The sequence below is a fragment of the Pseudopipra pipra genome, chromosome 2, assembly GCF_036250125.1.
Source record: "Pseudopipra pipra isolate bDixPip1 chromosome 2, bDixPip1.hap1, whole genome shotgun sequence".
In the NCBI taxonomy this organism is placed as follows: Eukaryota; Metazoa; Chordata; class Aves; order Passeriformes; family Pipridae; genus Pseudopipra; species Pseudopipra pipra.
In genome coordinates this window covers 99,388,180-99,402,609 of record NC_087550.1, presented here as the reverse complement: position 1 = coordinate 99,402,609, position 14,430 = coordinate 99,388,180, and the positions used below count along the sequence as shown (strand labels likewise).

General features: G+C 38.9%; 1 protein-coding gene across 4 annotated transcripts in view; it reads left to right on the top strand.

Moving 5' to 3' along the window:
• The window catches only part of MID1 (midline 1), a 174,724-nt gene that overhangs the window by 65,454 nt on the left and 94,840 nt on the right, over positions 1-14,430 (top strand). The window lies entirely within an intron of this gene.

Below are 14,430 nucleotides of genomic sequence, written 5' to 3'. Positions count from 1 at the left end.
CTTACTGCAGCCATATAGACCTTAAGCAACCATTTCTTGTAGTTTCTTTCACATGCAAAGAAACACCTGAGCCGTGGTTCAGCACTTAATCTACTGATTCTGTGCTGATGGTGGTAACTTTCAGCAGAAAGTAGCTATTGGTGGCCGAAATACCTTTTGTTTCCTTCATGAGGTTTACCAAAACTCTTGGTGGGTATCAGAAGTATGCAAGTGCACAGTTGATTTGGCTCTGAGTTCATTAAACTGTAATAATTTGATTGTATTCAGTCATATCTCAGTCCTTCTGCTATATGAGAATCCTAACTCCATGTCCAAAGACCTTTCTATTGGAGCTTTCATGAATTTCAGTAGGTATTGCAGAGGAGGAAGGCTAGAATGCATCTATTTCATACTTCACTCATGAGTTCAGAAAGTGGAAGAAAGGAGTTTAGTGAGGTAAAGGGTATTTGTCAGATGCATTCTTCAGCTGAGATTCTTGGATGATAACTCAAACGAGCTGGCACAAATATAAGATTTTGAGGCTATGGGTTTGAATTTGTAATTACTGCACAAGTTATATATGTGCATACATGTGTATATGTGTATACATGTGTGTAAGCAGTGAAAAGTACACTGAAGCCTTTGCTGACAAATCATCACATAAGGCATGCTCAGTTCTAAGTTCTGAAAGGTCCTTCCGGTGTTGTCTATTGAAACACATGCAATATTACCTTCAAATTGAAGAAGCACATGCAAAAATCAAGGCAGATATATCAGTAGAATTAAGATTATTGGAATTCTTTTACATCACTTTTGTGATTGATTAAAAAGAATATTTAAATATAAAATATATTTGTTCACTGAAACTGTTTCAGACTGTGGCTGGTTGTCTGCAGGTAAAGCGCATGAAAAACTCAGGCTAACTATAATGTGGACAAACATTAGCCTTGGCTAATCACAGAATGAGAGAATCATTTGGACTGGTTGATCCCAAATGTGTCTGGATGAGTACAAGCCAGCATGGCTGGAGGGAAAGTGCAAAGAAACTGCATGATACTGTTAAATGAAAGATCAAGGGCAGGATATGAGCTGAGGAATCTAAAATTCTTCCAGCTAGGACTTGTGCTATGGCCTCTACTGGGCTGCTTATAACTTGACTTGTCTTTAGATTATCTATGGACATTTAATATCATAGAAAAAGGTTCCAATCATTGTAATCCTTCTGTACATCTGTTTTGCTTTCTGCATGCTCAGTTCACCTGTTAGAAGCTGCTATTCCACATACAAGATAACGGACATTGTCAGCATAAACCTTTAAAAACCTTATGAAAAATGTGCTTGAGGGCTTTGGTCTATTGTTTCAAAGAAATGAAACGTATAGGAAATTAAATAATCACAATAGTTGTTTATTGCTTTGAAAAGAACAAAGTGCAGGTTCCTCCATGGAAGAAAAACCAAAGACAAGTGTGGATTTGCAACCTTATGCTCAAACATCTGAGGTACGTTTTGTTTCGCTTTGTTGTGTTACCATTGTATAAAAGAGGGCATTGCAACATGAAAAATAGAGAACACAAGGAAGCAATTCTTTCCTGCTGTTTCCACTTTGAGTGATTTTTCTGACACCTTTGTTGAAGACCAAATGTCTGGTGCAACTTCAGTCAGGATTCCTCTCGAACACTTTGCTAAAGCATTTGCCATGTTCTCTTGCTGTTTGCTGCTTGCATGCAAGTTTAGCTAAAACAAAAAATAAAACTGCTATCATCTTGTATTTCCTCTTGTACTCATCTGATGAATTGCAGAAACTGAGGTCTCTATGCTGTTAGTAGAAATAGAAGTCCTGCCCTCAGGTGCTATACTCTCTCACGCTTTTGGTAAACTCCTGCTGGACTTTGTGCTGATACACTTTTGAGTAATATTTGGAGAAAATAGCAAAAAATAAGTGAAGTAATTATTTGCCACAAGTCTATCATGAAGAGTTCTGTCATTCTGGAGTCAGCTTCCTTCTGGCCAGTCCAAGTCAGCCTGCTGTTACAGGGCTGGGTGCTGCCAGCCCTTACTCAGTGCTGGGTAACTGCCCCCAGCACCGAGCTCACCCTCACCCAGGCTACGAGTCAGCACTATCCCACCATAGCCATTGGGTGGGTTCCTGGGTTCCTGCAAGAGGATCCGTTTCTTCCTGCCTTCTTGCCCTACCAGTGCTGGCCCTTGGGAGGCAGAGGAGGTGTTTTGCTGTGGGCGCAGCACGAAGGGCTGGCTTTGGGAGCAGGGATCCTGGCGGAGGCAGTTAGGTGGAGCGGGTTTTCCTGCAATTGTAGGGGAGATTTTCCTGTTGTGTTTCTTTGTGACTGTCTCGCAGTTGCAGACGCAGTCAGTGCTGCCACAGGATTGCTGGGAAGGTGGTGTCTCCTACTGCCTGTCCCAGCTGGACTGCTGGTGATTTCTGAAAGGGTCAGCGTGGTCCCTGTCTCCGCAGCAATGTGTCACCCAGAAGATAGAGGGCGGGATCCAGTGGTGGGTATGGGGCTGGGTGGCTTTGTGGGACTGGAGTGGATGCATATGTGTAGGTTTGCCATTGCAAGTAATTTAGGAAGTATTTTATAATGTGTTTAGCAGTCATAGGGAGGAGTTGTGGTTTGCTCTGTTGCTGTGATGAATTATCTTTTTGGTACTGAAAACTCTGGAAAAAATGGAATATTTTTAGCAAAGAGTATTTTTCATCCTGTTTTCAAAGAAGGGCTTATTGTCTTGTTAGTTGTCATAAAACCAGCAAGAGAGATAAAGGGCCATTAGCATCTGCATACTGTTAACAACATCTGGAACACTGTAATTCTCTTTTTAAAATAACAGATGAAGGCTGAAATACATGTTTACATGAGAAAAATGAAAAAAATACGGTAAATTCCTGAAGCTTGCTACACTCCTTGTGCAAAATCTTTTAAATCCCATTTATTTATTTGTAACTGATGAAGTTACATAACCTAAGGTGGTGACGTGCTTCAAGCGTGATGACTGAGAGATGATGTTTTTTCAAAGGATGTACTTTTGGCACCAATATGGTCAGAGTGATGGCCTGGTCACTACAGTTATTTTATATTCAAGTTCTATATCCACAAAAGCCCTCAAAACACTGCATACATTTAGAATAATCAGCATGCGTAGTCCACAATAGTACAGAATTTATAATGTGAATTTCCCAGTAAAATATTTCAAGATGAGCAATTTTGTGAGAATAGGACAAGCTGATATTCAGTGAAGTTTTAAAGTAGATATTTAAGAAGCTGCTGGAAGAAAAAGGTGGAGACTGTGCAGATGCATACCAGTAACTCTTTCAAAAAGTGCTGCTCTAGTTATTACAGTAAAACTGACCTGTTTGCCAGCTGACAAGAAATGTAAAATTTATTCTATTTTTTTTGAGATAAACCATGAGACTTTTTTTGTCATTGATGAAGAACGTCTCAAAGGGATGTAATTAAGCTATTGTTTTCTCTTTCCATGCTATCTTAAAAGCTACTAAGCTATTTTTTGAGTGACATTGAGAACCTTTTACTTGAGAGGCCTTTTTGGGATACTGATACAGTTATTCAGAAACAATTGCTCATTTTAGTTTTTTTCCTATTCCCTTTTGGGATGTTCTGAAGATTATCTGCAGGATGATTACTTTGAGTATGTCAATTAAACTAGTAAGTAGTCCAACCAATCTAGTAAGTAGTCCTGGATCCTTTTCCTGTGCACGTGTGTGAGTGCATATATGTGTGTATGTGTTGCCAGAGCACAGGCATAGCTTCATTTCACGAGGCTACTCAGCATGGCCTTTCCCAGGATCAGGATCTCCTTGAATACAGAAGAGGTGTACAAATCAAACATCACCCATATCTCAGGGCTGGAGGGAACTGGGACTCTAAGGAACAAAGACACTGTACAGTGACAGCTCAGAAAGACATTTCACTCAGCATAGTGAGCTTAAATTTGATACTGGACCTTCTGGCTGTTGTACAGCAACCATGCAGGCTGCAAATTACATTGCTGATCCAATGTAGCCCTTTTCTGCTCTTAATTTCTTACCTTGAAGTAATGAAGTCTTGCCACATAATTAAAAACATGTGAGGCAAGATTACGTGGCTGTGGATAATGATTAGTTTTGTCTCAGGTCTTTAAAAAGCCTTTAAAGGATAACATTCTTAAAGGATGTAAATGCATAGATAAAAATATTTGAGATCACTATTTTGGTATGTTTCTAAGTAACACTTTCTCAAGGAATAAAATACACATGGGCATGCCCCTGGTAAGCAATAAAGCATCACTGTCTCTTTGCAAAAAGCACCAGCTGATAAGACTTAGAAAGTCCTCAAAAGAAGTTAAGTGGAAACTTGTCATTTTCTTAGTATTTGGCTTTATTTGCAAAGAATAAAGAATAAGACTTTGCATCTCATTGTGAGTAAGTGTGAGTAAGGTAGGGGTGGTAAGTTACTGCACAGGCTGGGTTGGGATACCAAACCTTTGAGTGTCTTAGGGGCAGAACAACCACAGCTTGTCTACCACTACATGCAACTCTGTTGATTTTGCAATTTTCATTTTGTGTTCTCTTGTGTCAGAATCAGAATTTTTAATCATGCACTATTTTACGCATGCCCTAACCATTTTGGGTTATTTGGGTTAATGCTGCCATTTGGTAATGCTAATCAAGCAGAGGAGAGGACTAGTAAAGTAGTTACTACACTCCTTAGTACTGTGAGTGGGAGAAACTTAAACCTTTGAAGCCTGTTAGAGAGTTGCAGTAGGATAGCAGGACGGACAAGGATGAACAGTTAGAAGGACAAGGGTCTTGTAGCCGGTTCATGATCTCCATGGAGGAAGCAGGAAGGCAAACTAATATTTTGTAAAAAAACCATATGAATAAAATACAGAAGTTGGAGTTAGGGGTGTCGTGTCAAGCAGGCTGGTCTGGAGACTTACTGCAGACCCTATTGTGTCTGGTTCTCAGGAACTGTCCATGTGCCCTTCACATGCAGCAGGGACCAGACCTATCCAAATGCAGAAAAATCCCCATTCAGTGGTGTCAACTGGAAACAAGTTGCTCTGGGATCATTCTCTTGTGACTCAATTCACTTTTCTGTGTCTCCTCAGTGACACCAGTAGGGCGGGAAATGTCCCACTCCTCTCAGGGCAGGCCTCAAGGTCTGGTGAGGGCCCATGTGGGGATTCTTCTTCCAAATGGAGGAGCAGTCCCGCTGATTTCCATTTTATTATTCCTGGGCCCAGGAAACCTGAGCTGAGTGTTTTCACCAGTGACAGAGGTTTTTGTCAGAGGTCTAAAACAGATAACCTTCAGAGCACAGGTATAGTTTGTTCCTTATCCTCCACCTTCCGGGGGTTCACAGCTAATTTCCCCTTCTAATGACCTGATTAAAATCTTGATTTTTAAATACACTCTTGGTCTTAGGGAGTTCAGTGTACTGAGAGTATAGCAGCCATAAATTAGAAGGAGCTCTTCAGTGTTAAACAGTGTGGGTTTTTTGCAGTTGCTAGAATCTTTTGATATTTTCTGCAAATCTGAAGAATATAACTCTGAGAAAATGTGTTTGTTCTTTTAAAAAAGTAAAAAATCTTTAATAGACTTTTTTAATGTTCACATATGAGGACCAGAGAACAGGATAGTGAGAGGTTAATGCTATATGTCTTGTAATGTGACTGTAAATACAAGGAGCTTTAGTTCATAAAAAATATATCTTGCAGGTAGTTTAAAAGTCCTGCGTGGTGGGCGAAGTCACATTCTCATACCTGGGACATTTCTTGCCATTATTTTTGCTGCTCTTTTTGATAAGAAAGCAGACCCTGGTGTTCTTCCTTGTGAACTTATAATGTCTTTATCTAGGTGGAGGCAATGATTATGAATTTAAGTAGTATTAACAATTCCTTTTACTTAACTGTGGGGAAGGAATTCATAGAACAACTTGGTGGAAAGAGAATGCAGTAATTTCTTTCAGCCACCCTAAGATCTCCTGAAAATTTTCTGTAGCTTAATGGCCCCAGTGTTTCCAACCTGCACTACATTACGTATCTGTGTGTGTGAACACGTGACTGGAAGGAATGTGCTGGAACACATAGGGTATTTCCGTTGATGTATCATCTATGCTAAAGATCAGAGTGTACCATGTCATCTAAGGCATTACACAAGTAAAATTCTCAGCTGGAGAAGTGTGAGAGATTTCCACCTCTACTGTGCAACCAAAGCCCTATGAAAACTGGTGGGTTTGGGTGAGTAAAATTATTTTACCTTCCTTTTGCTGCAGAGTGGCATCTATCATCTAGGAATCTCTTAGCTTGAAATGAGTGAGAAAAAAATGGTGTGATATATAGCAATTTGTCCCTTTTGGTAACCTTTTGAGGTTGCTCCAGTTGTTGTCTCCCATTCAGACCAACATGTGAACCCGATGCCTTCACACTTTTTCATATATAGCTGTGATATACCCCAGAATAAATACCGGTTTCTCAAACGAAGAATGTGAATTTAGTTGAAGAGGTTTTTAGAACAGACTTTTAGCCATAAATTTAATAGGAGGTCACTAATGACGCCAGTAGACCTATGCTGATTCACATGTGTTAAAGATTAAACAATCCATTGCTTTTCTTCCCCTAAAGAATTTTGAGGAAATATTAAATCTTGTATCTAAAGAATGTAAAGCTACAGGAGTTGCAAGAATATAAAAAATTGAAGGTCAAAATGTATTCCAAGTGTATAGTAGTATAGGTTTATGTGCACATGTGTAGTATTGTACTTAATATATTACTGTAGATAATATTAAATCAGCAATATCTTGATTACTTTGGGATTTACAGGACATGATCTTTTTTTTTTCTAGTCTGTTAGCTTTTGAGTCTTAGTTATTGTTTTAGCTCCCATGAGAAGGAATATGTGATGTTGTGCCAAAGACCTTGATTCTGTGAGGTGTTCTTGTCTCAGTGAATAACATAACAGGATTCAGCTTTTTGAAAATATATTCTCCTACTACCATATGTTTCAATCAGAGAGGGATACTGTTGAGGCTTTATATCACTGCAAACAGCATAGCAGATGCGCTTTTGCTGTATTGATATCGTTTAAATATTACAAACAACTATCTCAACATCATGGAAACATTGCATGTAACTTCTGGACAAGGCATCATTCTTCTGTCAATAGAAATGTATGAATAGGATGAACTAGTAATTTTCTTTCATGCTGAACATTTGTTTTCGTATATCAGGAGTTGTTGAACAGACACTGTCCTTTGAATATTTATTAATTTGCACTGCTTTGAGAAAAAAACGGTGGGAAAATATGTAATTGCTTGCTTCAGGTTGTATGCAGCTTGCTTTCTTTAGTGTTATAGAAGTTTTCATCAGACATTTCTAAAGAAACAAACCAGAGGTTTGGTTATTAGTTTTTTTTCTCTACTAACACAAACTACACTATTTACATAAATATATCACTGATTGTGCTGCTGGTGATTACTAACATCATGACTACTCACAGACTTCAATGTCTGTGCTGCAAAAGGTAAAATCTGTAATGGACTTGGGACAACCTGAGGTATGAAGCAGTTCATTGGATTAATTACATTTGAAATGTTCATTAAATGGAATATTGAACAATCACATTCACTCGTTGGAAGGAAAAGTTGTTCCCAAGACAATTTTTTGTGTATCCTTGAACAGCATAGAAAATGGCAAGAATAATATTTTCTTCTTCTTCTTTTATTTTTTTTTTCAGAGTTAACAGAAGACATTGAAAGCATGTTTGTTTTTTTTAATAGCCCATTGCAGGTTTTATGACAAGAAAGTAAATTAAAATTTTCCTTTAGCGGTACACTTAACAGAAAAATGTTACCATTTCAAAAACTGCAGCTATGTATGAATGTTAGTAAACATTTATGTTGAATGTTAATAAACATTTATGTTAATAAACATTGCAAAAACTGCAGCTATGTACAAATGTTAGTAACCTGCCTAAGCACTCCATAGTTTATTGAGGAATAGTGTGTGTGTGTGTTGACTGTAATTCCCCTTGTACTATAAACGTAGGATACATACATGGACATACACATGCACACACAACACATTTTATTGCATTTCATATGTACATGTTTATATTTTGTATTAAATTTCTTTTCATATTCATATAAGGGCAGTTCAATAAATTTGATTTTCTATCCAAAAAAGTTGGCTAGTGTTTTCTACAAATATACTTAATTTTCAAATGTTTGATGTTTAGCTCAGCCTGTGGTCTTGTGTCCATTTATTAATGTTCCTGTGTATGAGTTTGGAGGACCAGGGCTGAAATGGCCTTGCTGTAGCAGGCATTCCATAGTAGCCTTAACACAGTAAATTGTTAGAAAACATTAACAGGAAAAATGCTATTCCAACCTGCTTGGGCAGATTTTGATCATAATTCATCAAACCACGACAAACTCTGATTTTACCAGAGATTTTTCAAGGAATTTTGGAACATATCAGATGTCCAACTCTTTTGCTCAGTGCTCTTTCTTTAGTAAGATGTTTACAATTTCCAGAATGGCCTACAGCTCTGTTTCTTTCTACAATGACAGATAGTTCACTACAATTTAAAAATTAACTGAAACAGCTTTAATTCATGCCACGAGCTCCACCTTTACAAGAGTGGAAAATGAAGTTTTGTAGGACATTTTCTTTCATTTGTTTTCCACTCCTGGTAGGCTGTGTTCTCACATGCTCTGAAAATTGCAGGATCAGCTGTAATAGAAAAGGATCAGGAGGCAATGTGTGGCATGTTAAAACATTGCCTGCTAGTTTTATTGTAATAGCGGGGGATTTATTCAGTATGGGGAGAGTTCTGTATTGTCTTACTGACAAAAATCTTAATATAGTAGAATTTTTGGCACATATATTTTTAAGTGTCGTTTTATATTTTTGGTAAGTTGATCCTGGATGGACATCAAGTGCCACCAAAGCACCTCTGTCACATCCCTACTCAGCTGGGCAGGAGAGAGAAAATATAACAAAAGGTTCATGGATCAAGATAAGGACAGAGAGAGATCACTCACCAGTGACCATTATGGCAAAAGAGACTTGACTTTGGTAAAAAATTAAATTAATTTCCCCATCAAATCAGAATGGGGTAATGACAAATATAATACTTTGTCTCCCCTCCCCCCCCCCTTCTTCCCAGGCTTAATTTCACTCCTGATTTTTCTGCCTTCTCCCCCTCAGCAGTGCTGGAGGATGGGGAATGGAGGTTGCAGTGAGTTCATCACGCATTGTTTCTGCCACTCTTTCCTCCTCAAGGGGAGGACTCCTCACACTCTTCTCCAGCTCTGGCATGGGGTCCTTCTCATGGGAAACAGTTCTCTCTGAACTTCTGCAATGAGTCCTTCCCACCTTCCCATGGGGTGCAGTTCTTCACAAACTGCTCTAGTATGGGTCTCTTCCAGAGAGTACAGTCCCTTCAAGAACAAGGCTCCTCCAGCATGGGTCCCCCACAGGGTCACAAGTCCTGCCACAAACCTGCTCCAGTGTGGGCTTCCTGCAGGGTCACAGTCTCCTTTGGGCATTCACATGCTCTGGCATGGCCATAAGGGCTGCAAGTAGATATCTGCTTTGCTATGAATCTCTGCAGACTGCAGGGAGACAGCCTGCCTCACCATGGTCTTCATCATGGGTTGCAGGGAAATCTGCACCTGGAGCATCTCCTTCCTCTCCTTATTCACTGTCCTTGTCTGCAGAGCTGTTTCTCTCACATAATCTCAGTCCTCTCTTCTCTAGCTGCAATTGCTTCTGTGCAGTAATGTTTTTTCCCCTTCCTGAATCTGTTATCCCAGAAATGCTACCACTGTTGCTGCTGGGCTTTGCCTTGGCCAGCAGTGGGTTGTTCTTGTAGATGGCTAGCATTGACTCTGACAGATGTTAGGGAAGCTTCTCACAGAAGACACCTCTGTAGCCCCCCAGCTACCAAAACCCTTCCACACAAACCCAATACAAATACCATGTTCCAGATTAACTGTGCTAGGTTAGGGTGAAAAATGTTCTTTGACAATATCACACTGCAATTACTTTGTTAATACAGGAAATTTAAAGAACTGTCAACATTTATCATCTAATTAATGCCAATGAAAAACAGATAAATGTAAAGACCTTGTCAGGTCACCAGTCACTTCTCTGGTGAGCATTACTAGTTAGGTTGAAGTGTCCATTACTAGTTAGGTTGAAGTGTCAGATCCAACTATAAAGAATGGTGTTAATCTTAAAGTATTTTATTACTATGACATTACCAGGTCATATTGTATTCCTAGTGGATGTTTGGCTTTTTCCTTAGGAGGTTAGCAGGATAGTTGTTTTGGACATAAATTGCAATTTTCTGGTTGGCATTTGGGTGCAGAAAGAGTGCTAACCAGTGTACAGGAGACATGTACAGGTACTGGCTGTGAGAACAGCTCTGTGTAGCAGTGTGTGCTTTGCAGCATCTTTCCAAGGTCAGGTGATTTCTTCAGAATATAGGGCTGTGTTGCTCCCTGCAAGGAAGTGCTTACAGCTCTGGTTCATGGAAGTCTCCCCTCACCAACACTTCCTGGCATGTTTATCCTACTGCTTCTATGTACTGCTTTCTGTACTTAAAACATAGGAACCATCCACAGCACTGGCACTCCCAGCAATGAAAAATCAGGAGTCAGCCTTCATGGGCTGATTTCAGTACCACCAAATTGCCAAATTTTGCTACAGATAGAAATGTTTCAAAGAATGATGAGCCCTGGCATGATGTCCTCCTCAGGAAATGTGGTTTTGATCTTTGATTACTAGGATGTCATTAAGTTCCATGCTAGCAGTCTTCTGGACTTTTGGCAATATCTCTAATCTGCAATTTTTAAAGTATTAAGTAAATGGAGAGTGTAATACAACCTTTTTTCAGCATAGCATTTCTTCTAGTTATGAAACAGTTTTTTCATCTATTCAGCTCTACTGGTATTTAGCATACTGAAATTTCTGTAATTCGGCTTTTGTTTTAATTTCTCGCCCATTTCTTCTGAAAACTTTTGTGTGCGCTTCTGTGCAAATGAAGGCATTAATACCACCTGCAAAATACGTCATGCTTGTAACCGGAGGTACAGAGATGCTAATTCCACTAGTGTTAGTAGAAGTCTTGCCATGAACTACAGTGATAGTAGGATTTGAATTACTGCATGTTTACAACATACTACATAACTAATCATTATGTGCCTGGTGAGATGTCACAAATTCAAAGTTACTTAAGTATATTTTTGATTGTTAAATAACACTTGGTATACAATCTTTTATTTTGATATATGTTTTTAAAAATACCTCCTGTGAGTAGAAAAATAGTATTTATAATTTCAGTGACATTTTGGTAATAGTATAATTTTCTGCCAGTAATGCCATATTTTTGCAAATAGGAAATTATGTACTTGAAATTCCTTTTTTCCTTTCTGTGTCTGGAGGCTGTCTATGTGGCTTTCAATTTTTGAGCTGTGTTGAATATGGAATACAACCATGTGCATATATAAACCATGCCTATTGTGCTTCTGCCTAGTCTTTCAGTTTTCTGTGGCCACAGATTCTTTACTATTCTCAGAGAAAAAAAAATAACCTCAACATGAAACCTTAAGGCAAGGGCCAGTGAGTTTGAAAGATTTTAAAGCTGGATCATCAGCACACTGATCTGTACTTCAGACACCAATCTAAAAGTGAAAGCAGAATTGCAGTGGCTTTAAGGAGTACTCATTGGATTGCCCAGAAAATGCAGCCCCTCTTCAGTGACTCTCAAAGGATTCATTATACAATCCCAGATGTAGTATGTTTTGACTTATTTGCAACTGCAAAAGAAAAAAGGGGAAATGTAGTTTTTTGGTTTCTATTAGTGTGCTCAGCTTTGATTACCCTGGAAGATAGGCTCTTATTCCAAGACATTTACAGTCTGAGATCAGATTTTGGCACCCTTTCTCATGCTGAATAGCATTAGTTAGGGTTGAGCTGCTGCTCATTCAGGTCAGATAGATCAGAATTAGTCATCAGTTGAGATGGTGGTATTTGTGTAGAGCCCTGATGGTGATTCAAACATCTCTCCATGAGGCAATGATGCAAATGTTTTTTGCTGCTTCTAGCTGTTTATCTGTACCTCTCTTTTATATGAGTACCATAAAAATACCTTTGGTTAAAAAAAGTGCTTTAAGAAGGAAACTGATTGAATGAAACTGTTTGGCACACAAAGAAGCTGGAGGAATTTTGTACAGAAAGATTAGCATGCAAGAAAGCCTGTACACTGAACATGGTCCTAAGAAACCAACCTAAAAGGCTTAGAGGTTTTCACAGGCATGCTAATAGATGAGCAATTATTAGTTTGTCTTTTTGAACATTGTTTCTTGCCAACTCTGAATCCCTTTCTCCAGTGCAGTATTCAGCCTGCAGGATAAGTGGATGATGAGGTAGACAGTTGTGGTGTGGAAGGGATTCAAACAATGTGAATGAGATTTTGATCTTCTGGGACTCCTGTGAGACAGAGAGTGAAGAGGAGGAAAGACAAACTGGTCTTCATTTGCAGAAAAGGCTTTCATCTCTTCTGTACTGTGTGGCTATGGCTGAGAAGGGAGTTGTCTTCCTGCTTGTATTAAATTGCCAGACGTTTAATTTTGACCAGATGCACCGTGCGATTATGGCAGCTGATGGATAGTTATAAATGAATTAGTCTTTGGCAAACAACTTTATTTCAAGAAAGATCAGCATCACAGAAGATATAGAAAAACAAATTTTATGACAGGGTCAGCGCGTTTTTTAAATGCTCAAATTTCTTGGCAGAATAAAAGGACACATTAGTGCAAAGAGGCAAAGTATCCTAATTTCTAAGCATACCTCTGGAACAGACGCCTTGCTGCTCTTCCCACACAGCAAGGAGGACTAAATACTGATGGACAGTCTGAACCTTGCCTCTGTTTGCTGAACTTTCCTTTTTGCTGTGTTTCGTATTGAGGTTATAGGTAGCATTCCTGTCACTGCCACCATGCTCCCCACACTAATTGTTATGAAGTACAGAAGGTTCAAGCATGCTTGGTTCCCAAGGCTGCTAATGAGCCCTGAGCTCTTCTCACCCTTAATGAATCAAGGTTTGTTTGTGGGGGATTCTGGTCCTTCTGTCCTTTTTCCTGGTCAGGGGAGGAGTCAAGAGTTCACACAACTAAACAATGACTTTACAGTGTAAAGACGATGCAGCTGTGCCATCTGAAGCTGTCCTCAGTTATGAGCAACAAAGCTTAAATACATTGTACTGTGAAGAGGTACAGCTCTGTGAGTGTGAAGCATAGCTTTTGCTTCTGCTTCACTGACCTGTCTGCTTGCGGCAGCGACAGGCTCTTGACAGGAGCTTAGGCAGGGAGAGCTGCGTAGGGCGACTCTTTCAAAACCACACTCTGTAACACTGAGCACAGGAAGGGAAGCAAAATGAAGTTTTAGTTGATCTCTGATGGGGGTGTACTGCTACCTTCTCTGGAAAATCCCATGCCCTCCATTGAAAAATCATTGAAAAATCCACTTCAGATGTTTAGTAAGTTCACTAAAGCAGGCAGTAGTTCATATGTTTTAGCAGTAGAGAGTATTCATAAAAAAAGTGATGCTTAAACACACACACAAACTCCTCCTAGCAAATCACACAATGCACTATCTCACTGCACTTTACTGTCTTACTGTCTAGAGACCCTTCTTGTACAAGAAGTTAGAAATTTGGGCTAAACTACCTTTTGCCATCTACTTAATTCACCTTCCTTTAGGCATTTCAGTTATGACACTGTGCGCTCCCCTAGCTATGTTTATCTTACTACAAACATGTACATGATATATTTTTGGCATGTGTATACAGGTATATATGCACAAAAGTACAGGTACATATAAATACAGCTGTATATGTTCTTGAAATACATAGGAATAGATTAATATATGATATATATCATACATATTATATGTAAACTATCACATACTTCCCTAGAAACATTATTCCTTGTGTATATATTCATATATATATTTACACAAGTAAAGTTGGACATGTACTCTAAATTCCATGCTATTTCTATAGTAGCAAATGAAAATTTCAATCTGATAAACTAACTTTGTTAATGGTAGTAGAGATTACAAATTTATCAATTATAATACTCTGGACACTTCACAAGGTGAAGTGCTTATTTAAAAAAGTTTTGGTAATAGATGAGTGAAGCCAAAAGCAGCATCTGCAGAAGAAATCTAATTTTGCTGTAATAGGCTGTTTGAAGACCATCATTTTAGGTTTTAATAATGCACAGAAACATCTGCTGTTTTCCTTGATTGCATGAGAGAGAAAGGGAAAAGGAAAAAAAATGAAGACGGCTTGGGATTTTTTCAGTCTTAAGTGAAAAGGGAGGGTGGGAAATAAAACAGTCCAGTTTTAAATACCTTGATATGTTC